The sequence below is a fragment of the Bubalus kerabau genome, chromosome 1 (assembly GCF_029407905.1).
Source record: "Bubalus kerabau isolate K-KA32 ecotype Philippines breed swamp buffalo chromosome 1, PCC_UOA_SB_1v2, whole genome shotgun sequence".
In the NCBI taxonomy this organism is placed as follows: domain Eukaryota; kingdom Metazoa; phylum Chordata; class Mammalia; order Artiodactyla; family Bovidae; genus Bubalus; species Bubalus kerabau.
Window position 1 is genome coordinate 117,616,159 of NC_073624.1, and position 26,864 is coordinate 117,643,022.

At 39.4% G+C, this 26,864-nt stretch overlaps 1 protein-coding gene and 1 long non-coding RNA gene across 2 annotated transcripts in view; one reads left to right on the forward strand and one right to left on the reverse strand.

Annotated features, from left to right (window-relative positions):
• Nucleotides 1-26,864, forward strand: part of KCNC2 (potassium voltage-gated channel subfamily C member 2) — a 250,345-nt gene that overhangs the window by 62,937 nt on the left and 160,544 nt on the right. The window lies entirely within an intron of this gene.
• On the reverse strand, nucleotides 1,129-5,746 carry LOC129657068 (uncharacterized). The gene is made up of 2 exons (XR_008716542.1): nucleotides 5,589-5,746; nucleotides 1,129-1,374 (listed from the first exon to the last, which is right to left on the reverse strand). It is a non-coding gene; the product is annotated as an uncharacterized LOC129657068 (long non-coding RNA).

Consider the following 26,864-nt stretch of genomic DNA (forward strand, 5'->3'; position numbering starts at 1 on the left):
AAGAATATAATTTGACCTGTTATACCCCGGGGTATTCGTGTAATAACATAACCAGAGTAGTCCCTACACTGGATGCTGATTTATCATTCAAAATGAAGTGAAAGAAATTTGGTTTAGATGGTAGTGTGTTGTGCTGGGCTGAGTGAACATAAGCAGGGCCAACACGTGCATTAAGTCCAAACTATTTCTCCCATTAAAATATATTTTAAAAATACAATAGAAAATAAGCATGAGGCTAATGATGTTCAGATACTGGGCCTGTATTCTCCTCAAATGACTGAAGAAAAGAAAAGCTATGGAACAGGAGCTTAAGTCATATATAAAAGGTAATTCTTATGATAGTTCTTAGAATTCCTGAGTTCAGGTATCATTCTTTTGCTTTCTTTCATATATTTCTTGCAAATTCCAACCAAGGGATGTATAATTTTCCCCAACATAGTTTAAGGATTTCTGGGATTTGCTTCACAGTAGTAGCAACAATCTTTGCAGGAAATCTCATGGCAGTTTTGAAATGAGGTTACAGTTTGGAGAAGTCTGGCAAAAATATAAGTGTTGTAACATCAACACTTAGCATGTCAAATTTTTAGGTTTCAGGAAAATAGCTCATCTTTATTTTTATACAGTGTAACCTGTATTTTTCGAGTCATTGAAGTTATAGTTCTCCAAATGTAGTAGTGTGATTTTCTAAATTATATTCATGATTATGTCACTAGCTTTTTAGAAAAACAAATAGAGCAAAATGGTTGGAATGAGTAAGCAGCAATAGATATTTCTTATACAGGCTATGCATCTATTTCATATTTTTGAAGTTTAACAGTCTATAGAAATAGGTGTGTGCTCAGTGTCATAATTAATGCTCAGAATTTTTCATCTGTAAGTGGCTGATACTAAAACAAATTATTAATGTGTAGAAACTAAATGCATTTGTTCCAAATGGGAAGTGTTCTTTTTCGCCATCTGGTCGACTTTCAGCTTAGGAATCCCACTTGAGAAAATAGGTTTCTCTCAGCAACCCTCTGTTTACTCCCCACAGTGATTTCTCAATAAAATCTCTTTTACCTGGAGAGGACCTGTCAATCCTTTTCCCTTTGGGTTCTTGGTCAAGAAGTTACAGACAAAAAGGAAATAAACTATCAGCTTTATTAATGAGTGGAAAAGTGCAGGATGACAGCACATCTCACTTTTCTTCCTTCGCCGCCTCCTGATCCCCCACTCCCTCCTTGCTGGCTTTCTCAGGGAAGCTGCAGGGTCAGCCTGAGGTTTGCAGGCAAATGGAGTCTGCCATCTTCCCCTGAACTGAAACTCAAGCTTGCCTGCACAGAGATCTGTAGATCCATAAATCTCCAGGATTTACACCAGTTAAATAGGTCTGCTCTGTGAAGACAAATTGCAAGAGAGATCTTCTGCCTTTAATTACAGTAAATAAAGAGGAAGTAGGTCATGGCCTTAGACTTTTAAATCTCTAGTTAAATACACCTTCTGTGTGAATGTCTTGAGATGGGGACTCCTAAAGGTGCTGGAAGGGTCTCCCCTGGTGGGAAAGGTAAAGACTCTGCCTGCAATGCTGGAGACCTGGGTTCAATCCTTGGGTTGGGAATATCCTCTGAAGGAGGACATGGCAACCCACTCTAGTACTCTTGCCTAGAGAATCCCATGGACAGAGGGGCTTGACAGGCTGCAGTCCACAGCCTCACACAGAGTTGGATATGACTGAAGTGACTGAGCAGCAGCAAAGGAGCTGGAGACATTGCCTTCCACTAATCTGCAAGTAAGCAGAGGGGGTGAAGTTACCTATTTTGAAAAATGGAGTGAACAGAAATGGAGAAAGTGAGGTTTTCTGATGATGAGTAGGCAACACGGATGTTAGTAAATCTGTTCTTTCTCTTCAAAATCTAAACTACAGGGCAAGCCTCTTTTTGTGGAGTTTTAGCAGGCATGGTTGTCCGATTGTAAATGTGCTGATGATTTAAGATGGGAAATCAGTGCAGGAGAAAGGACTTAACGGTGTTCAGCAGAGCAAAGTGTAGCTTCTGACAGTGCGACAGCAAGGGAAGAAAGAACAAAAGTATAGACGTACTCTAATAATTCGAAAGACATTGCCACCAGCTGCCAATGTGTGGGCTGGCAAAGAGTCCCATAAACCTGAGCCAGCCCTGATGGCCTCAGGCTGTCTTGGGAAAGAATTATCAGTAGGTTGAGACCAACAATGCTGATCATTCAGGAAAATTTGAAAAGCAGACCTTGGAGTCCACATAACCGAAATCTTTCATAAGTGAAGAAACTAAGGTCAAGTATTCTATCAAAGAAGCTATATTTAATAAATTTTATAAAGATGTTCATACAACATTAATTTTTTAAAAGCAAGATGTTGTGTTTTGTAATGAAGTAAACTGGCTCATTGGAAAACTTGATTATGCAGAAAGACTCACTTGTGGGTGGTGGTGGTGGGGATACCTTAGTCTTTCAGGCTGCTATAACAAAAATACTATAGACTTGGTGACTCATAAATTACAGAGATGCATTTCTCACAGTTTTGGAGCCTAGGAAGTCCAAGATCAAGGTACTGGCAGAAAGAGATGTCTGATGAGGGCCTGCTTCCTAGTTCATAAACCGTCATCTTCTCCGTGTCCTTACATGGGGAAGTGCACAAGGGAAATCTCTGAGGTCTGTTTTATAAGGGCACTAATTCTATTCATGAGAGCTCCATCCTTATGGTCTAATCACATCCCGAAGGCCCCATCTCCAAATACCATCACACTGGGGGTTAGGTTTCAACATATGAATTTTGCAGGAGCACAGGCATTCGGTCTATAATAGAGAATGGGAACATGACTGGAATGTCTTTATTTTTCTGTAATCCCTAATAGAACCTCACAGAGCTCTCTGCTCATCATGGACCCCGTCATTATCGGCTGATGAATGTTGGATGGTATATGGGTTGGGATTTTATAGGCACAGAATTCACGACTTTGAAGGAATTTAGTTACTGTAAGATTTCAGTTATTAATGGTATCACTTCCCTTCTTCAGCATGTTTTCATATCTCTCCCCAAGTATTGCTTCTCAATTGCTGCTGCCTTTTCCACCCTGAGCCTTTGGGCTTTCCTTGTGGCTCAGGTGGTAAAGAATTCCATGGACTGTATAGTCAGTGGGTCACAAAGAGTTGGGCACAACTGAGTGACTTTCACTTTTCTACCCTACACTTTAAGTCATAGTAATCTACCATGGGTAGGGGAATAAGACTGTTTTTTTTCTTAGTAAAGAAAATTAGAGTTAAGATGTATTTCCCAGTTAGAAAGCATTACATGACTCCAAAAAAAAAAAAAAAAAAAAAAAAGAAAGAAAGAAAGAAAGAAAGCAAGCATTACGTGACTCCAGAGGGTTGCAATTCACATTCAAGTCTCTAGAACTGGGTAGCGGCCAACCTGCCTGAGTGTGTGTGACAGCTCTAGATTGTAAAATTTGCCAGAACTGTAAATTTTACCAAGGTGTTTAGAGTAATTACTTTTCTTTCTTCACATTGCTGGAGGAGAAATGGCAATAAAGTTCTCTGCCAAGCAGAAATCAGGATGTCTTAACTTCATGTTCAAATTTTGCAGAACATTATTCTGTAAAAGACCCTGATATTAGATAAAAATGAAGTTTTCATTTAGAAGATATCACTGTGCTCCATTTGACAGATTATTTTTGTTTCTTTGAACTCTTTGTTTTTGAACTACCACTTGAAAGTAGCTTTCCATATGGCTTTGGGTAAAATTAGTTGATATCAATTTAAATTAAATGATTAAATTAAATGATACTTGAGTAGCTGTCATTTACATTTTCAAGGTATGTTTGTAGGTGTTCCATAGATGTTCAAAACAATAGCTTAGATTACTACTTTGATTTAACTTTGAAAATATACAGTTCTGAATAATATTTATTATTGTTGCTATCATGCTTGTTTTGAAAGCAAAGGCAATCTTGAGTTTATATTTAAAGCTATCGAGTGCCTACAACCCTTAATGGTACAGGCTGGTTGATATACAAAAATTAGTATTTGGGCTTCCCCAATTGTGCAGTGATAAAGAATCCACCTATTAAGGCAGGAGACATGGATTCCATTCCTGGGTTGAGAAGATCCCCTGGAGTAGAAAATGACAACCCACTCCAAAATTCTTGCCTCGAGAATTTCCATGGAGAGAGGAGCCTGGCTGGCTACAGCCCATGGGGCTGCAGAGAGTTGGACACACCTGAGCATACACCAATTAAGTGAAAAAGTTGACTTAAAACTCAACAGTCAAAAAACTAAGATCGTGGCATCTGGTCTTATCACTTCATGGCAAATAGATGGGGAAACAATGGAAACAGTGAGAGACTTTATTTTTTCGGGCTTCAAAATCACTGCAGATGGTGATTGCAGCCATGAAATTTAAAGGCACTTGCTCCTTGGAAGGAAAGTTATGACCAACCTAGATAGCATATTGAAAAGCAGAGATATTACTTTGCCAACAAAGGTCCGTCTAATCAAGGCTATGGTTTATCCAGTGGTCATGTATGGATGTGAGAGTTGGACTGTGAAGAAAGCTGAGCACTGAAGAATTGATGTTTTTGAACTGTGGTGTTGGACAAGACTCTTGAGAGTCCCTTGGACAACAAAGATCCAACCAGTCCCTCCTAAAGGAGATCAGTCCTGAATATTTGATGCTGAAGCTGAAACTCCAATACTTTGGCCACCTGATGCAAAGAACTGACTCATTGGAAAAGATCCTGATGCTGAGAAAGATCAAAGGCAGGAGAAGAAGGGGACAACAGAGGATGAGATGGTTGGATGGCATCACCGACTTGATGGACATGAGTTTGAGCAAGTTCTAGGAGTTGGTGATGGACAGGGAAGCCTGGTGTGCCGAAGTCCATGGGGTTGCAAGGAGTCGGACACAACTGAATGACTGAACTGAACTGAACTGAACCTTACACAACCTATCATTTGCTTTTCATGGGAGATGGAAACTTCAAATCAATAATGAACTTGAAAAATTTGTTACATGTCTTAAAACTGTTTCTCTGTTTCTTGTGGTTATTATCTCCTACCATACACATCTTTTGTGAAACTATGATAATGCATTTAACTGAGATGTTAAATGCATGTATTTTTTAAGATCTTAATGAAGCCTTGAGTATGTTTATCTGGGTAATTTAGTTGCTAAGTCGTATCTGACTCTTTGCTACCCCATGGACTGTAGCCCACCAGGCTCCTCTCTCTATGGGATTTTCAGGCAAGAATATTGGAGTGGGTTGCATTTATCTTATGATTTAGCAAATGAGGATCTGAAGAGAGAAGATATCAATGTGCATTTGACACAGATGTTATCCTGAAAAGCATGCCGCTCCTGAACAGATAACTTTAGTCTTTTTACAGATTGGATCAATCTTTTGCAGGTGGTTATAATTCTGGATTTGTTAATAGAGCACATTCCATGCCACAGTAGAGTAGGCAAAGGGTTTGAGTTATAATTACATAACTGCTAGACCAGTGTTCAAACCCCAGGGTTCTCATAACAAAATATTACAGACTGGGTGATTTAAAACGGCAGAACTTTATTTTCTCACCATTCTTCAGGATGAAAGTCCAAGGTCAAGGTGTCAGCAGGTCTGGTTTCTCCTGAGGTTTCTCTTGGCTTGCAGACAAGTCACTTTCTTTCTGTGTCCTCACATGCCTCTTGTATGCTGGCACATCCGTTGTATCTTTCTGTATGTCCAGCTTTCGTCTTCTTCTAAGGACAATGGTCATGTTGCATTAGAGCCTGCTCAATTCCATTTTAAGGTAATTACCTCTTTAAAGCCCCTGTCTCCAAGTAGTCACATTCTGAGATACTGAAGGTTAGGGATTCAACGTATAAATTTTGAGGGAGTCATAATAGTGACTAGGTGTTTTCACGATATGTTCAGTCATTTATATATTTTCATTTAGCACTCACTTATAAAATACCTGGGCTTCCCAGGTGGTTCAGCGGTAAAGATCTGCCTGCCGATACAGGAGACGCAGGAGATACGGGTTCTATCCCTGAGTTGGGAAGATACCCTGGAGCAGAAAATGGCAACCCACGCCAGCATTAATGCCAGGATAATTCCATGGACAGACAGAGGAGCCTGGCTGGCTACGGTCAGTGGGGTCACAAAGGGTTGGGTACGACTGAGCGACTGAGCACACACATTTTAAAGTACCTACTCTGGGGCAGACACTTGTGTTAGGCACAGGGCATCTGATTGTCACACTGGCCCCTGCCCTCAATTAACTCATAATGTAGTTACAGTGGATTACAAACTTGAGTACATAACAGAATGGCAGAGTGACCAGAAGGACTTTAAAATATTCAGACTCCTGAATATGTCAGGATCTCCCAGAGTGGGCTGTGAATTATGTAGTTATTAAAAAAAATTCTCTGGGAGATAATGGGAGTTTGGCTTCCACTGATCAAATGGAAAATAATAACTGAAAATCTAAAAGGTGCTTTGTAGGTGACTGAGTCCTTTTGTGGTCATTGTGCCTTGTGGTCCTAATGATAAAAATTAAGCTTCAGAGAATCTCAAGTGTTTTGCCCCAGATTACACATCTAGTTTGCGTAGGAAGTTGGGTTGAACCTTGCTTCTGTGTTTCCCTAACATAAATAAATACTTGATTATTTCATGAGATAGTCTTCAACTGTCGACTTGGGTTCATTAGAGCTTTATATGCAGCTGCCAATCATAGTAGTATTCCAAAGCTATCAGCAAACTATTTCTTAGATTTTACTGGACTTAAGGAAGTGTTATTGGGAGAAAACCAAATCAAGACCCATATATATGTGTGTATATAAATATATATATGTACATATGTATATATATTTGATAATTTGCTTTTCAGATACACTTTAAAGATGTTGCACAGATCTTTAGCTGCTCATTCTGCCCCTACTGAGGCCACATTTCCACTTCATACCTCTCAGCCTTTTAAATAGGAATTTTGTCATTCCTGTTTCATTTTTCGGGTCTGATTAGGACAAGACCAAATTAAATTTTTCTCAGTATTGACTCTATGACTTGATTATATTCAGAGTCTCAGGGGACTAAAATTAAATCTGTAGAAGAAGATAATCTTGGAGTTAATAAAAAGCCTCTTAGGTGGTCTTTGCCTTTGATATATTGCTAGATCCATTTTCAGATAAAGCTTCTCAGAAGGCTTTTGGGCAAAAAAAAAAAAAAAAATCAAAGTAATGTTGGTTGAAGCCTTGTTATGGTTTCTTCATTTCTCAAGACCCTGTTTCCAGTACTTGAAAAGCCAGATTGATTTTTTAAAATAAATGTCATGGGGAATTTCATAACCAAGAAAAAAACCTTGGTTGGATCTCAAAGCATCAAGCCTTCTTGGTAGGAAAAACCAAGGTAATATCCAATGTAAAGGTGAGAGGGATATAGTCTATTACTTTGTTTTTGCTTTAACTAAAAAAGTGTGGCTACTTCCTTTTTTTTCCTTGAAGTATATCTGAAAATATAATCTTCATTAATATAGTGAATGATTTCCAGATATACACATGGTTTCCTTCTTATTAAAGGTGGGCAGCAAAGTTGTGCTGGTAACTCCCCCCCACCCCCTTTCAATTAAGGTTAAAAGATTCTATTAGTTGAAAATTAGAACTACAGTTTTTTGCCAACACTATTTTATTTCTGTTCCATTCACATCTTGAGTTTTGGTAGATGGCAGATTTATTCAGACAATAAATTGATAAACTAAGAGATGGGTAAAATTTTATATATTCATTACTGAACCTGTGAGAAAACATAAATAAGTCTCCCACTGACTTCTATTGACTTCAAATGTAAATCTTTTAAGTAAAGTTCATAGGATCAGATTAATGACAAAGTTTGGCCAAATATAACTTGAATCAGTGACCTTCCTGAGTTATGACTTAAATGGACTTTCCATCAATAAAGCCTCCCTGCCATTTAATCTAAGCTTTCTAAGAGAGAGAAGTTTCCAGAGGAGTGGGTAAGCCAAAGGTCTATGAAGTTTGAAGTTTCCATTGAAAATGTCTTGAAGTGATTACGCTGCTGGTTTGCAGTGCAGAGTTCAAGCTCCCAAATCAGAGATGCTGTCAGTTAAGACCACCACTGTCAGTAGGCAGTGGCAGGGAGTCTCGTTCTGAGTTCAGCATCTCAATTCCTTTTTCCTATTTCTTTTTCTTTTTCTTTCACTTTTGGTGCTTGGTGCTAGTAAGTTACACAATATTACTCAGGCAAAAATGACAGGAAACTGATTAAAATGACTGAACTGTAGTCTTGATGTTTGGGCGCCTGGACCCAAATAAGGATAGGGATCAAATAGTTCTTTAAGGGTGAATATATTAGTTAAGATTGGATTTTGCTATAAGAAACAGAGAAACCAAAAAATAAATGGAAAGCTTTATTTTTTTGGTTTGCCAAGAAGTCTTGAGGTGGAATGCTTCCCAGGTGGCTTAGTGGTAAAGAATTTGCCTGCCAATGCTGGAGACACAACAGACTTGGGTTCAGTCCCTGGGTCAGGATGATCCCCTGGAGGAGGAAGTGGCAACCAAGTCCAGTATTCTTGCCTGGAGAATACCATGGACATAGGAGCTTGGTGGCCTACAGTCCATGGGGCAGTGAGTGGGTGGGCAGAATTGCAAAAAGATTGGATATAACTGAGCCACTGAGTTTATTATTTTGTCTCATAATAAACCTTCAAGATGGATATTATTTACTGATGAAGATATGAGGTTGAAAGAAATTGTGTTTGGTTAGATATTAATCAGGATTTGAATTCAAGACCCAGTGACTCAGAGCAAGGTCAGAAAACTTTCTCTGTAAAGGGCTGGATGGTAAAGATTTTAGATTGCAAGAGTTGTAATGCTCACATGTAATAAAAGAACATTTTTGTTCTCATATTTTTCAACCACTTAAGAATGTATAAGCCATTCGTTGCTTGTGGACTGTACGAAAATATGGGCAGGGATGTCAACTTTGGTCCATGGGTCATAGCTTGCTGATCACTGCTCTAAATCCTCTGTATTTGACTTTGCTGCTATACCTAGCTGCTGTAGATATATCCAACTGGCATTTCCTAGATACTGCACTGTCTATACCCTCAAAAAGTATGAGGAAGGAATATGCAACCACTGTTCTTGGTGATCTGAAATCAGACCATTAGAGCATTTTTTCTAAACTTTGAAGCCAAACTCCGCTTTCTTTAACTACATAGTGCTATATGGTAGGTGTTTATTTTTTATTTATGCTCCCTAATGACAACATTTTCTCCTTTTTCTTCCTTTTTACTATGCTGTGCTGTGCTGTCGCTTCAGTCTTGTCTGACTCTTTGTGACCCTGTGGATTAGAGCCCGCCAGGCTCCTCTGTCCATGGGATTCTCCAGGCAAGAATACTGGAGTGCGTTGCCATGCCCTCCTTCAGGGGATCTTCCCTACTCAGGGAATCGACCTGTTCCTCTTCAGTCTCCTGCATTGGCAGGCAGTTTCTTTATCAGTAGCACCATCTGGGAAGCCTGTTTTTTACTGTCAGTTCAGTTCAGTTGCTTAACTGTATCCGACTCTTTTCGACCCCATGGACTGCAGCATGCCAGGCTTCCCTGTCCATCACCAACTCCCAGAGCTTACTCAAAGCTCTATGTCCATTGAGTCAGTGATGCCGTCCAACCATCTCATTCTCTGTTGTCCCATTCAGTCTTTCCCAGCCTTCAATCTTTCCCAGCATCAGGGTCTTTTCCAATGAGTCAGTTCTTCGCATCAGATGGCCAAAGTATAGGAGCTTCAGCTTCAGCATCAGTCCTTCCAGTGAATATTCAGGACTGATTTCCTTTAGGATGGACTGGTTGCATCTCCTTGCAGTCCAAGGGACTCTCAAGAGTCTTGTCCAACACCACAATTAAACAGCATCAACTCTTCAGCCCTCAGCTTTCTTTATAGTCTTATTTCTTTGGGATTTTACATTGTCTTCTTCTGTAAATGTTACCTACCTTGAAGTCTTATTGCAAGAAGAAATGGTAAACTATGTAAAAAGCACTTGACCCAGTGACTTGAAGCTTCTTAACCTTGTCATTCTATAATAGTGCTCTGCTTCTCTTCAGCTGCTCGGCGATGTTTAACCTATTAATCCTTCTCCCGTCCTCTTCCTTGCTAAGCACCCTCTCAAGTTAGGATCACCTGCAGTCTTAACAAGCCCTCTCATTTTCTGTCATCAGTCGGTAGATGTAGCATATGAACTCATATGTCAGGGTTAGATATAAAGCCTTGCCAACATAAACACAAATTATCTTTTGAAGGAAACTTGCATTAATTGGTTGGGGCTCCATCTCTGGGCAATCATGCTGGCACTGACTTTCTTCTCTTGAGTGACTGTGAGTTTATTTTCCTTTGTCCTTCTTACGCCTGACGTTTGGATTTGAGACTAGCTTTGTGTGGGGGAGGGAAAGGATTGTTGCTGTGCTTAGTTGTTCTTTGTTTTCTTGTTCCACTGCCTCTAAATCCGCTGTTGAAAGAGTGCATGAGAGAACATGGCTTCATCATAGGCACCACAAAATACAAATCCCTCGATTTATATAACCAGCCCTAATCCAATCTGTGCATTGATAGTCGTTATGGTAACATTTGAGCCAGTGGCTTGTGCAGACAAGACGAAGAAGGGAGATTTTCTGGGAAGAGGTAGTTGGAAGACAGGACTGAATCTAATGTTAATTGCCCTGAACTTTGAACTCCCAACTGTTTGCTGATGGTTCTGAAGCTCTCTTTATACTTAGCACACAGCATGGCGTATCAGTGAAAAAGTGTGTTGGAACTTGAAAGGTACTTCTCGACAATAGAGACTGTAAAGACAGAAAAATTGAAAGAAGCATGTTTTAGTTTTTCAGAATGGTTAAAATGTGAAAGAAATCTCACATAGCAGTTGCCGTGTTGTAACTATTGTAGAAAACCAAAGACTTTTCTATTATCTATTTATATACTGTGTATTTAGCTTTGTAGCACCAGTACCGTATGATTTATGAAATGACATCAAATGAAAATAGCTCAGAATTATAAAAGCTCTAAGTGAGTTATCCTCTCTTACTTATTTGGGTGACCAGCTCGCACATTTCATGACTCAAGACACACCATTGCCAGTCAGATGTCTCTGTTAAAACATGATTGCATCTATCTGTGCAGCAGTAGCTCCAGATGGGATTAGGAAATTTAGTCAGTTTGATTTATTGTCACTTATCTTCCACACACCACAAATGCCAGAGACGAAGAGTCCTAATGCCTGACATTTGCTAAGGTGTAAAAGCTGCGTAATATGAGAGCCCCTGAACGTCCATGAGAGCCTCAGGCTGGGAGACTGGAAATGGACAACTGGGAGGACGGGCGTGATGACACTTGGGCAGGAGACCTCAGCGAAGGCTTCCTGGATCTCAGCTGCTTGGTCCGCAATAGTCAGTTTTGTCTAAAGAATATGACCTACTTAAGACGCCAGTCTTTCAGATGCTCCTGTCTAAATCTTCCACAATTATTTCTCCTGATACAACAAGTGCAGTAGTTGTATGTTTTGCCAAATAATTAAATATCAGCCTGGACCCCAGGGAATCATCTACTTCAGGGTGCCCTGTTCTGTCATTTCCCTCATGAAACTACTCAATGGAATGAAAGTAAGTGCCTTTATAAAGAATCCTGAATAGAGGTGCAGATGTAGAGAATAGACGTGTGGACACAGTGGGGGAAGGGGAGGGTGGGATGAACTGGGAGATTAGGGTTGACATATATACCCTGCGCTGTGCTTAGTCACTCAGTCATGTCCAACTCTCTGTGACCCCATGGACTGTAGCCCGCCAGCCTCCTCTGTCCATGGAATTCTCCAGGCAAGAATACTGGGGTGGGTGGCCATGTCCTCCTTCAGGGCATCTTCCCGACCCAGAGATTGAACCCAGGTCTCCCTCATTGCAGGTGGATTCTTTACCATCTGAGCCACTAGGGAAGCCCAAGAATACTGCAGTGGGTAGCCTATCCCTTCTCCAGGGGATCTTCCCGTCTCAGGAATCGAACCAGGGTCTCTGGCATTACAGGTGGATTCTTTACCAGCTAAGCTACCAAGGAAGCTAATGTATATACACTACTACATGCAAAATAGTCAGCTAGTGGGAAGCTGCTTGGTTCAGTACACAGAGAGCCCAGCTTGGTGCTCGGTGATGACCTAGAGGGGTGAGATGGGGGTGGGGTGGAAGGGAGGTCCAAGAGTGAGGGGATATATGTATACATGTAGCTGATTCACTTTGTTGTATAGCAGAATAACACAACATTGTAAAGTGATTATGCTCCAATAAAAAAAGAACTACATCATTCTAATTAGGTTTGTAAAATTGCATGCATACTTCTGGAAAAATGGTAAACATCGTTGTCACATCACTGAAACATATTTGTATGCTAGAAACCCTTCATGACCCCCTGTCCCATCACATGCTAGTATATCTCCCTCAAAGTATCTATTATTCCAAATCACAGTTCCTTTAAATGTATCTCTAAGTAATATGGTTTAGTATTAACTTTTTGTGAATGCTAAATGAAATCATAGAGTATTTCTTTAGATTTTGCCTCAACGTAACATATTGTAATTCATGCATGTTGGTTGTAGATGGCTTTCCGGCTCTCCCTTTGTCCCACCCTTGCCCCAGTTTTTCGGGATAAATTGAGTTTTCAAATTTTTTTTCTTATTATATATTTCTTCTTTAATTTTTACAAGTTGTATGGTCTACGCTGTTTTTCTAGTGCCTATCTTAGTACATATAACAAGCATAGTTTGCTTGAGGCCTCTAAATTTTTATGCCATATCATAACTTTCTTTACAACTAATCTAATAGTTTAGAATTCTTTACCTTGAACACTCTAGTTTATTATTGGCTTGATATTTTAATTCTAGCCTGTTTACGTTCTACTCCATACCAACATACAATGAACAATTTTTGCAACTAATCTAGACAATCTCTGTTTAAATTTACCCAAATATTTTTTGTGTTTACCGTTCTTTTTTACATCTCAAATCTCACATCTGGGGTAATTTTCCTTTGTCTTGAAGGATTTAGATAAAAGTTTCTTTCAGTGAGGGTCTTTTGGTACTACTGTAGTTGTTCAGTCGCCGAGTCGTGTCCGACTCTTTGCAACCCAATGGACTGGAGCACCCAGGCCTCCCTGTCCCTCACCATCTCCCAGAGTTTGCCCAAGTTCATGTCCATGCATTGGTAATGCTGTCCAGCTATCTCATCCTCTGATGCTCTGTTCTGCTGCCCTCAGTCTTGCCCAGCATCAGGGACTTTTCCAGTGAGTCATCTGTTGGCATCAGATGGCCAAAATACTGGAGCCTCAGCTTCATCATCAGTCCTTGCAACCAGTATTCAGGGTTGGTTTTCCTTAAGATTGACTGGTTTGATCTCCTTGCTTTCCAAGGGACTTTCAGGAGTCTTCTCCAGCACCATAGTTCGAAGGCATCAATTCTTTGGCGTTCTGCCTTCTTTACAGTCCGGCTCTCACAACCGGATGTGACCACTGAGAAGACCACAGCCTTGACTACACCGACCTTTGTCGGCAGAGTAATGTCTCTGCTTTTCAACACACTGTCTAGGTTTGTCATAGCTTTCCTGCCAAGAAGCAGTCGTCTTCTGGTTTCATGGCTGCAGTCACCATCTGCAGTGATTTTGGGGCCCAAGAAGAGGAAATCTGTCACTACTTCCACCTTTTCCACTTCTATTTGCCATGCAATTAATGGGGCTGGATGCCATGATCTTAGGTTGTTTTTAATATTTAATCTTAAGCCAGCTCTTTCACTGTCCTCCTTCACCCTCATTAAGAGGCTCTTTAGTTCCTCTTTGCTATCTGCCGTTAGAGTGGTATCATCTGCATATCTGAAACTCTCGTTTATTACTTGTTTGAATATGACTTAAAATCTGCAATACTGGAAATTTTAGAACTGTGTTAACCATTATTTACTCTCAGTAAACCAAGGGATCCATTCTTTTCTGACTCCTACTGTTGTTCAAAAGCCAGCAAATATTTTAATAGTCATTCTTTTGAAGATTGTCTGTTTTTACTCTCACTGATGTTATTATCTTCCCATTCATTTGGGTAATTTTTATTTTACTGTATTTCTTTTTATTTTTCTGCTTAGGATTCATTGAGCTTCATGGATATGAGCATTGAATCTTTAACCATTGTCTTGGAAATGTATTCAGCTGTATCTTTTTACTCCCTTTTCTCTTTATTGGCTACTTTTTTGACCTACAATTTTACATTAGACTTGCTTCTACTATCTCCATGTCACATTTTCTCTTTTTCATATTTTCCTTCTATTTAACCTTCTGCATTATATTCTGAACACTATCTCAGATGTTTATTGTGGTTCACTAATTTTCTCTTAAACTAATGCATTTAGTTGATCTTGCCAATATGTTTTTAATTCCGTTATTATATTTTTCATTTCTCTAAATACTATTTTTTTTTCAGATCTGCTTGATTCTTGGTCATATTATCAAATATTTTTATTAGGATTTTAATTTCTTTAAATATATTAAATAGGTATATTATAATTCCAGAATCCATTGTCTGTTTTGATTTGAGTATTATTTATTTTTCTGTATATCTATCTGTCTAATCTACTTTCTCTCTCCTTCTCCCCCTCCCCCTTTCCTTCCCTCATCTATCCATCTATGTATTACAATCTGCTGGTTCTTGTTCTGCCACAGGTTGTGAATTTTGACTGTGAGCTATTCACTTCTTTTGGAATTTTTACCTGTAGGGACTCTTTGAGGTCTGGTTTGAAACTGAGCTCTTCCAGAGAGAGTTTATAGTCATCTGGCAGGGCCACCACCCAGGACACCTTGATCTTATCCACATGAGGATCTTGGGTTTAAACAGATAGTGTGAATTCCAACTCCAAACCTGGTTTGAAACTCATCTGTGGCTAGAGATGCTCAGGAGAAATGTTAACTTTTCTCTTCACCCACATCCAGCATCTTCGTGGATCTTTCCAAACAGAAGGGTTTATTTCCCCTGTGTTTAATCTTCTGTTCAAAGCTTCCTTACTAGTTTTGCTGCATTGTGAGAACCTCAGGCTTTACCAGTTTTGTACTTTTGTGCAGTAATCACAGTGGAAGCTCAGAATCTTTTGGCTTCAGGCAAAAAATGTCCAGGTAAAAATCACCTTTGGTATTTCCTCACATTCCAGCGCTCTTGCATGAGTTCAGTGATGTGTTCAGAATAACATGTATTACACAGACATGCACACTGGCACACACACTTAACATATAATTTTTATTCCTCAGTAAGGAGCATGGGGTCACTGAGGGTTGGACACGACTGCACGACTTCACTTTCACTTTTCACTTTCATGCATTGGAGAAGGAAATGGCAACCCACTCCAGTGTTCTTGCCTGGAGAATCCCAGGGACGGGGGAGCCTGGTGGGCTGCTGTCTATGGGGTCGCACAGAGTCGGACACGACTGAAGCGACTTAGCAGCAGCAGCAGCAAGGAGCATCAGGCAGGGTATGTGAAAGTAAAAGTGTTAGTCTCTCAGTTCTGTCCGACTCATTGCAAACTCATGTAGCCTGCTAGGCTTCTTAGTCCATGGGATTCTCCAGCCAAGATATTGGAGTGGGTTGACATTCTCTTCTGCAGGAGATTTTCCTGAACCAGGGATAGAACCGGGGTCTCTTGCATCATGGGTAGATTCTCTACCATCTGAGGCACTGAAGGAATATAATCCACTGTAAGAATGGAACTAGATATTTTGGGTGTTAAGAACTGCAAATGCATAAAGATTGATTTTAACACCTAATTTTACAGGGGTTTTGAAGGGAATGTTTTACATAGCTGAGGTTTTATTGTATAATGTACAATTTTTTTCTTGAAACCAAATGAAGACAAATTTAGTGAATGAAACATTGATATTCAGGTGGACATAATTTATTAAAAGTGAATGTATAAGTTATTGATATATTAAACATAACTATATAGTTATAAATATAGTTAAACATATTATATTAAACATAATATAACTATATTAACCATAACTATTAAAATTTTATTAGAATAATGTGATCATGTAATTTTTTTGCAGTGTTTCATGTGCATATACAAAGATATACTTGGCCAGTAAGCCTTTCCAGAGTTTTAAAAACTTCTGTTAAAAATCAAAGAACTGTGAGAATTATGTGTTTTCATTTGTTTAACTTTAGGAATGATTTGTTTATGGTGTCCATTAAAAAAGGCATTATTTCTTCAGTAATAAAAATAGCTAACTTTTGTTGAACACCTCTATGCGCTAGAGACTGTTCTAAATTTTTAAAATTTATTTACTCAGTCCTCGTCATGACTCTTTGAGGAAGGTACTCTTTAATACTTATTTTATATATGAAAAAACTGAGGTCAAAGAGTCTGAGTAGCTCACCCATATTTACACGGTTAGTTGTAGCCATGCCAGATTTAGAACCCAGACAGTACGGCTTCAGAATCCAATTTTCTTAAATAACAGTGCATTTACTAATACTAATACATTTACAATACATTCTCTAAGTGACTTGGAAAATTGAGGATATTTATGTAACAATTTATTTCTTCTTTTGAAAATTATTTCTTGAATGCTTACTATGTCCCAAGATTTCCCAAAGCACATGGGATGTTCCTGCTTTGATGAAGCTCATAGTTTAGTAAATGGATACCCATGCAATCAAGTAACTAGATACCTCAAAATGCACGTACATATTAATGGTGTTTAGAGGGAGGATCCACTCAGTCTGCCTGTGAGAATCAAGGAACTTTTAAGAAGAGTCTGGATATGTAATAGGCGTTTACCAAGTGAGTACACTGGAGCCGGTGGTGGCAATAGTTTGTAAAGGCATAGCGTTATAAGCAGAGCAGTAGAATACAGAACTCCAAGCTCACTGTTACTAGAGAGCGTACAGTGTGTTAGTGTGGATGATGAGGGTGTAGTGAAAAAGGAAAAAATTGTTAAGCGGAGGTCACTAAAGTTATTTTTTTAATCATCCACATAATCGAAACTGAATGATTTTCTGATTTCTTAAAAGTTACACGGGCAATAGAACAAAGCCTATGCAGAAATACATATTTAGCAGAAGTGAGCTCTAGTAGACTCTGAATGGAGGATCAGTGCGTTGGTTTATATTTGCGGTCGTTGCAGTCAAGTGCCTTCAGGGGTCAGGCAGGTAACAAGCAATGGCTTATAGTAAGATATGAGGGCTCTGTGATCAATTGAGTCCTTGCCCAACCAAACAATATTTAAATTTAGTGTTTCAATAGCACTGTATCTGCTTATTGAATAAAATAGAAATTGTTGCTGAATTATGTCAATAATCTTCAATTGTATCTCTTAGTTAAGACGTTCATGACTTCAGTAAGAAACTGTTGAGTTTTTTCCTGTCCAAATTTAATAAATATATGCATGTATTTTGATTTATCTTTCTTTAAAAATATTATTAGGTAATTATTATTAGTAGTAATTATACTTGACTTTTTGTTTCTTAGCAGATAATTAAAATGCCTTCCAATATTTTAAATTTTTGGACACAGGTCAAAACATAAAACAAATATTGGCTGTTTAATTCACAAATATGGAGCACCAGTGAAGATTAAGGGCTTCCTCGATGGTTCAGCAGGTAAAGATTATGCCTGTAATGCAGGAGACACAGGAAATGCAGGTTCAGTCCCTGGGTTGGGAAGATCCTCTGGAGGAGGAAATAGCAACCCACTCCAGCATTTTTGCCTGGGAAATCTCAGGGACAGAGGGCCTTGGTGGGTTACAGTCCAAAGGGTCTCAAACAGTCCGAAGGGTCACAAAGAGTGAGACACAACTGAGGGACTAAGCATATATGCATAATGCAGGTTAAAGGTGACTAATAGGAGATTTGAGCTAGAATCCTGTGGAAAGACATGCCACAACTAGTGACTATTTTTTTTCATTTGTATGGATTAGAAGGATGATGCGGAAAACTTCCACAGTGTAGGTTCTGTTCACAATTACAATGATATACATATTTGGGCTTTCACCATATTACAGAATAATTTTTGGAGGAGAGGCAAATACATGATCTTCAGATGACTAAAGTGAAAGTCGCTCAGTTGTGTCCGACTCTTTGCGACCCCATGGGCTATACAGTTCATGGAATTCTCTAGGCCAGAATACTGGAGTGGGTAGCCTTTCCCTTCTCCAGGGGATCTTCCCAACCCAAGGATTGAACCCAGATCTCCTCCATTGCAGGCAGATTCTTTACCAGCTGAGCCACATATCCCCTCCCTCTCGATGACTAAAAGGTAATCAGAAATAGTATATAGTCTTGATCTGTGAATGAAAATATGTAGACGCAGGATGTGCTTATTTTTACACATTAATAATATAAGGAGTACAATAAATGGGAAAACTATAAAATAAAAGGCATACTTCACACACACACACGAGTTCCTCCAGCTTTTCCACATCATTACCTTTTTTAATGACTGGATAAAGGTTTCCTTAAATTGCATTCTCGATTCATTGAATTATCCAAAATTGGTCATTCTTAACTTGTACTTCTCATTTTAATATTCTGGTAGACAGTGATAAGATGGTATCAATTTTCAATTTCTACCAAGAATCTTTTTTTTTTCCAAGTTGATCAGTTATCAAAAAGCGTTTCACATTCATTGACATCGTGAAATGCCATGAGACATAAGAAGTGGTGTAAGAAATAAACCACTTTAAAAAATGTTTGCGTTGGCAGATGGGAAATCCTGAAACTGTTGAGGTGAAATTGAGGCAAAAAACTGAATTGGCAATGCTGAAATAGTCTTTCTTCCCTAGACAGATATTAAGGAGAATTGAGACAAAAAAGGATTTCATTATTCTTTGAAGAATTTGACCAAAGTTAGAGGAGAACTATAAAAATACAGCAGGGGAAGGAGAGGGTAGGACCAATTGAGAGAGTAGCCTTGTAACATATGTATTACCGTATGTAAAACAGATAGCCAGGGGGAAGTTGTTGTATAGCACAGGGATCTCAGCCCATGCTCTGTGACAGCCTGGGCTGGGGGTCGGGAGAGAGGCTAAAGAGGGAGAGGACATATGTATCCTTATGGCTGATTCATGTTGTTGTATGGCCAAAAGCAACACAACATTGCAAAGCAATTATCCTCCAATCAAAAATAAATTTTAAAAATATTAAAAAAACTACAATAGTGTTTGCCATTAAGCTTCCGTTATGTTTTTGGTAAAAAACAAATAATGCAATTTTACTTTACCTATAAAATATAGCATAAAACATTTAAGAAATATTTTAATATGCTAAGTGGAAATACTGAAATCATAGTCACTAAGTTAATCTTTTGATTCAAATGACTATTTTTAACCTTAGGAAGATATATCCAGAAGGAAAAAATGGCCAAAACACTTGTTATAAATTACCCATACAACTGAGACCAGGAAGACCTCCTGACCTATAAGAATGTATAGTTTAAAAGCAAGACAAGGAGGAAGAATATCACCTGAGAGCTCATTTTAAATGAATAATTGGTACAGATTGTATGTCAGTCATGGAAGAGCTATAAAGTTTTATCCGTATGGATAGAGGTTATCCTAATTACTTTTTTACTAGCCATGTAAAAGATTGAATTGGGACTTTGTTAAATTTAGGTATAACAATGAGTCGTAGATGTGCATCTTTTTATGGATGTTTGAGGATAACAGCCATGTCTTTCAATAACTGGTATTCCTGAATATTTAGTGCCCTGCAGATATTATGCAGTGTGCTCAGTTGCTCAGTTGTGTCTGACTCTTTGCGATCCCATGGATTATAGCCCGCCAGGCTCCTCTGTCCATGGAATTCTCCAGGCAAGAATACTGGAGTGGGTTGCCAAGCCCTCCTCCAGGGGATCTTCCCAACTCAGGGATCGAACCCAGGTCTCCTGCATTGCAGACAGATTCTTTACCGTCTGAGCCACCAGGGAATATTAAGATGTGCTAATTAAAATGCAGATGATAGTGAATAATTTTAAAAATAAATAATAGACTCATAAGACAATATACTTGGTGAATCTATCTTTGTACAATAAAGCTAATATTGTTTTCTTTGTTTCAGTGACAAGTAAAACTATAATAATTATTAATGCAATGTCAGCCATACAAAAATGGGTATTCACCATGAATTGCAATGTTTTCTTAGGCAATTTTTACTTCCATGCAATAATTCTTTCTTTACCTTTTGTATCGGTTTTATTATCAGATGAAAAGTATGTCTACATGCATATTGGAAAAAATATTGCTGACACTTAAATTAGTTTTATATGTCTAATTAAAACTCCCATCAAAACATATCGTGCATAATAGGAGTTTTCAAGCTGACTTAACATGAAATTTTATGGAAGGGTACTCCTTGGAAGGAAAGTTATGACCAACCTAGACAGCATATTCAAAAGCAGAGACATTACTTTGCCAACAGAGGTCTGTCTAGTCAAGGCTATGGTTTTTCCTGTGGTCATGTATGGATGTGAGAGTTGGACTGTGAAGAAGGCTGAGTGCTGAAGAATTGATGTTTTTGAACTGTGGTGTTGGAGAAGACTCTTGAGAGTCCCTTGGACTGCAAGGAGATCCAACCAGTCCATTCTGAAGGAGATCAGCCCTGGGATTTCTTTGGAGGGAATGATGCTAAAGCTGAAACTCCAGTACTTTGGCCACCTCATGCGAAGAGTTGACTCATTGGAAAAGACTCTGATGCTGGGAGGGATTGGGGGCAGGAGGAGAAGGGGATGACAAAGGATGAGATGGCTGGATGGCATCACTGACTGGATGGACGTGAGTCTGAGTGAACTCCGGGAGTTGGTGATGGACAGGGAGGCCTGGCGTGCTGCGATTCATGGGGTTGCAAAGAGTCGGACAGAACTGAGTGACTGAACTGAACTGAACTTACAAAAAGAAGCAAAAATCTAGATGAAAAATGAAAGAACTCACTGGATACTTTTGTAAAAGGTAACAATGGAGTGAGTGAGTGAAAGTCACTCAGTCATGTTCGACTCTTTGTGACCCCATGGACTGTACAGTCCATGGAATTCTTCAGGCCAGAATATGGAAGCAGGCAGCCTTTCCCTTCACCAGGGGAATCTTTCTAACCCGGGGATTGAACCCAGGTCTCCCGCACTGCAGGCAGAGTCTTTACCAGCTGAGCCACGAGGGAAGCCCTTGTGGTAATGGAAAAAGAAAGGCATAAAAGAAACATAAGAACCCAGGACCAAATGACTGGGGAATTCTGAGCCACAAAGTCAGAGATTTTGACTAGAACCTTCTTGGCCATGTGAAGGTCGAGGAGAGCAGGGGATCAAGGGGAGGCTCTGCTGTTCTAGGAAGAGGCATGCAGACATGAATCTAAAGACCCAGAGGGATGGGACGGGGAGGGAGGAGGGCGGGGGTTCAGGATGGGGAACACGGGTATACCCGTGGCAGATTCATGTTCAGATCAGATCAGATCAGATCAGTCGCTCAGTGGTGTCTGACTCTGCAACCCCATGAATCGCAGCACGCCAGGCCTCTCTGTCCATCACCAACTCCCGGAGTTCACTCAGACTCACGTCCATCCAGTCAGTGATGCCATCCAGCCATCTCGTCCTCTGTCGTCCCCTTCTCCTCCTGCCCCCAATCCCTACCAGCATCAGAGTCTTTTCCAGTGAGTCAACTCTTCGCATGAGGTGGCCAAAGTACTGGAGTTTCAGCTTTAGCATCATTCCTTCCAAAGAAATCCCAGGGCTGATCTCCTTCAGAATGGACTGGTTGGATCTCCTTGCAGTCCAAGGGACTCTCAAGAGTCTTCTCCAACACCACACTTCAAAAGCATCAATTCTTCGGCACTCAGCCTTCTTCACAGTCCAGCTCTCACATCCATACATGAACACAGAAAAAACCATAGCCTTGACTAGACGAACCTTTGTTGGCAAAGTAATGTCTCTGCTTTTGAATATGCTGTCTAGGTTGGTCATAACTTTCCTTCTAAGGAGTAAGTGTCTTTTAATTTCATGGCTGCAGTCACCATCTGTAGTGGTTTTGGAACCCAGAAAAATGAAGTTTGACACTGTTTCCACTGTTTCCCCATCTATTTCCCATGAAGTGGTGGGACCGGATGCCATGATCTTCGTTTTCTGAATGTTGAGGTTTAAGCCAACTTTTTCACTCTCCTCTTTCACTTTCATCAAGAGGCTTTTGAGTTCCTCTTCACTTTCTGCCATAAGGGTGGTGTCATCTGCATATCTGAGGTTATTGATATTTCTCCCGGCAATCTTGATTCCAGCTTGTGTTTCTTCCAGTCCAGCGTTTCTCATGATGTACTCTGCATATAAGTTAAATAAACAGGGTGACAATATACAGCCTTGACGTACTCAATTTTCCTATTTGGAACCAGTCTGTTGTTCCATGTCCAGTTCTAACTGTTGCTTCCTGACCTGCATACAAATTTCTCAAGAGGCAGATCAGGTGTTCTGGTATTCCCATCTCTTTCAGAATTGTCCACAGTTTATTGTGATCCACACAGTCAAAGGCTTTGGCATAGTCAATAAAGCAGAAATAGATGTTTTTCTGGAACTCTCTTGCTTTTTCCATGATCCAGCGGATGTTGGCAATTTGGTCTCTGGTTCCTTTGCCTTTTCTAAAACCAGCTTGAACATCTGGAAGTTCACGGTTCACATATTGCTGAAGCTTGGCTTGGAGAATTTTGAGCATTACTTTACTAGTGTGTGAGATGAGTGCAATTGTGCGGTAGTTTGAGCATTCTTTGGCATTGCGTTTCTTTGGGATTGGAATGAAAACTGCCCTTTTCCAGTCCTGTGGCCACTGCTGAGTTTTCCAAATTTGCTGGCATATTGAGTGCAGCACTTTCACAGCATCATCTTTCAGGATTTGAAAGAGCTCAACTGGAATTCCATCACCTCCACTAGCTTTGTTCGTAGTGATGCTTTCTAAGGCCCACTTGACTTCACATTCCAGGATGTCTGGCTCTAGGTCAGTGATCACACCATCGTGATTATCTGTGTCGTGAAGATCTTTTTTATACAGTTTTTCTGTGTATTCTTGCCATCTCTTCTTAATATCTTCTGCTTCTGTTAGGTCCATACCATTTCTGTCCTTTATCGAGCTCATCTTTGCATGAAATGTTCCTTTGATGTATGGCAAAAGCAATACAATATTGTAAAGTAATTAGCCTCCAATTAAAATAAATTTATATTAAAAAAAGAAAAAAAAATAAAGATAAGTCCCTGACAAGTCAATCTACATAAGGAGTAGGTTGCTAGAACCTCATCCAGATGAGTTACCAAACCTCAGGTCTATCTTTGCAATCAAGTGGGATAGCTGAGGGATGGAGTTACATGCGGTAGAGATCCTGGAAGGCAGGTTTTCTCTTGAGAGGGTTGTAGGAGTAGGTACTAGGTGCCTATTCACAAAGGTAGGTTTTCAGAGGCAGACAAATTCTGTGTCTGGGTGGCCACTAGGATATGAGGTATAGGAGATGAAATATGGGAGAATAGGTAGAAAAAGTTACTTTCATCATAAATCTCAGAGGCTTTGGAGGTGACTTAGGCCAACAGTCATTTTATAGATGAGAGAACCGAAGCCTGCAGAGTCCTTATGCATAAGTTAGTCAGACCCAACCCCCATTTGATCTTGGATGGCCTGATTTCCAGGATGAATGTTCTTTGAACAGCATTATTATTTCTACAGGCCTCCAGGTCTGACTCCTCGCAAAGCTCCTGAACTGTTTCAGCATGGCTCTGTATGTCCACTTTGCTAGAGACAGAGTTGATATGAGAATTGAGAATGAGACTAAAGTTATTAATCAGGGTTGAAGGACTGGAGCTTTAAAAGTAAAACAAGTGCAGGAGCTTAAGTACTTTATTGCTTTGACACTCCTCCCAAGAGATGGGTGGCCACGTTCCCATCCTGTGAACATTGGCGGGCTGACTTGTGACCACAGCAAAGTGTCCCTGTGTCCCAGGCTAACTCATAGCAGATAACACTGCTTCTACATAGTTCTTTGGAGTTGCTTACTTTTGGAATCCAGCTACCATGCCACGAGAGAAGTCATGCAGTCCAGGAAGGGGCTTGATATCCCTGGCTGAGTCCAAGCTGCCAGTCTGCAGAAGCATCTGGAAATAGACTGTCAAGTCCTTGCTCAGATCTCCAACAGCTGATGCTGTGTGGTGCAGAAATGGCCTGTTCATCTCAAAACTACAGATCCATGAGTAAATAAATGACTGTTGTAAGCCACTGACTTTTGGGGGCGGTTTGTCATGCTGGATACCATGTGCTTGCTTACTTGAGTGAAGGTCCCTATAATCAGGAGAATTAAAAAAACTGTTTAGCATACAAGTTTCCTTGTTTCTATCGTTTTCTTTTCAAAGCTTAAAGATGGACTTGTGAATGACAAGTGTACCCAGATAGCATCACAAGAAATTTACGTTTGTGGATTTGTGCTTTCTGGAGCCACAGTTTTTACTGTTTTTGTTGTTGTTGTTTTATCTGAAGCCAAACTGCCCTGGGTTCAAATCTTTAGTCTGCTGTTTATGTTGAGATCTTGGACAAGTTATTTAACTTTTCTTTGTCTCAATTTACTCGACCTATGAAATAGAGCCAATAACTCTCTTACTTTTTGTGGTAGTTGCACAGGAAGTTTATTTAAGGATTAGACATTCAGCTTCTAGAGTCCGACCTGGATTTATCAGACACTGACACTTAAAACGTCTGCGGCATTAGGCACGTCACGTGATCTATCTAAGACTGAACTTTCTCATTTATAAATGAGAACAGTGTAAGTACCTACTACAGCATTATAATTTTGTGAAGATAAAAGAACTAATTCATGTAAATTGTGTAGCATAGTATGTAGAATAGTAAATACTCAAAACATGTTAGCTGTCATTTATTATTATTGGAATTAAATAATACAATCCTTCAAAACAAATGGCTATTTTCTCCTCAGGTATATAGCAATATCTTCTAAAGAGCATTGTCCTTCTCCCAACTCCTTCTCAGGACCTCATAGCTCACTCAACCCATAATAATACATTTATATTAGTTAACAACCTTACTCAGACATGAAAAAATAAGAAGATAGATTCAAATTCTGAATGACTTTGATAATTGAATAAACTTTAAACAATGGAATACTCAAATGGGAAATCATTGATTCAGTCTAAATAAAGGTGAAGAAGGGCTTAGTAGTCATATTTGCTGAGAAGCTACATATTAGCCAATAATACAATACATATTATTAGTAAAAATGCCAGTACATGAGAAGGTTTAAAATTAGCTGCCAAACATCTGTTATCACTGTGACTATTGATAGAACAACTGCTTGCTAGCCATATTTACACTGGTTACTATTTAAACTCATTCTAAAATAATTTATGTAATCCTCAAGACAATTAATATTGGAGAGGTTAACTGCATTATCACACCCCTGGTGTCTGCCTCTTTGTATGGCCCCCTCCTGTGACTTCTGCACTTGGCCATGTGACTTGCTTTAACCAGCTGTATCATCATCAGCGTGATGCAAGCAGAGGCTTGATGTTTGCTCATTGTGACTTGCTCCCTTGGAACATGCTGGAGAAGTTATACAAAGAACAAAAGTGCCCAGAACAGAAGTCCCAGTGAACCACCAGACATGTGAATGTGAATGAGTCTGCTATGGACCATCTACACCCACTAGATCCCCTCATGCAAGAACATGGCTGAGATGATTAGAAGACTCTTCAGCTAAATCCATCCCAAAGAAGAATACACAGTCAATAGATTGTTTTTGTTTAGATGCCTTAATTTCAGGGTGATTTGTTAAACATCAATAGGTGACTGATACACATATTGCTCTTTGAACCATGTGGGTATATCAACCTTGGGAACCAATTAGGGAAGATTTTGTTGTCTCAGTTTTACACATGAGGAATCTATAGGGTTGCTACTAGGTTTTCTTCTATAATATTTTATTAATTCTTTCAGCAGATTTAGAAGAAAAGTCTAATATGATATCATAAAGTTCTTTAGAAATTTTTAAAAATTCTAAAGCAAAATATGAGTCATATTTCCAAAGTCAAAATTATTTTCTTTTATATTTGAAAAAGTAGCTATAGTGTATTTCTGCTAAGACATCTTTTCCTCGGTATGGAGAAGAGTTGTATTAGCCATCATCAGAACATATACTTAGAAAAAAAGAGAGAAAGCCTGAGTGAGGATAGTATATAATGGATTGGAATAGCAGTTAGAGCTGAACTGAATTTCCACAGAAATTCTTGTTCACATAAAGAAATTTCAACCTCAATAGTGATCTCTTTTTCTAAAAGAATTTTGTGTTCTCTCTGGCTGCCAAATTGTATTTCACTTGGGCTGTTTTTAAAGCAGAGCATTGCCTACAATTTTATCAGCTTATTTCTAACCATAATTCACAGCTTCCTTTGAGGAAGAGGTACAATTTTGGTTCATGTTTTATTCTTTTTCATTTCCTTTTCAAGGCATGGCCTTATTATTATATCTGGGCCAACTTGGATGCTTGAAGCAACTGATTTTGTGCAGCAGAAGGAAGAGAAGTGAATTGGTTATTTTAACTCTAACGAGAGCAAAGGCAGTCAAGCTGATCTGAAAGAAGTAGACAGTAAATAATATGATTTATTAGGTCTCGAGGTCTCTAGGACGCCATGCTAGAATGCCTTCCTTGATTTGGCTTTTTCTCAGGTGAGGAGCACTACCAGGAATTCCTTGAACCTTTTGTAAATGAGATCTCTCTCTCTCTTTAAGTGAAACATTTTTGACAACGTTCTCTTTCAATCCCTCTTTCTGATTTCTTGTT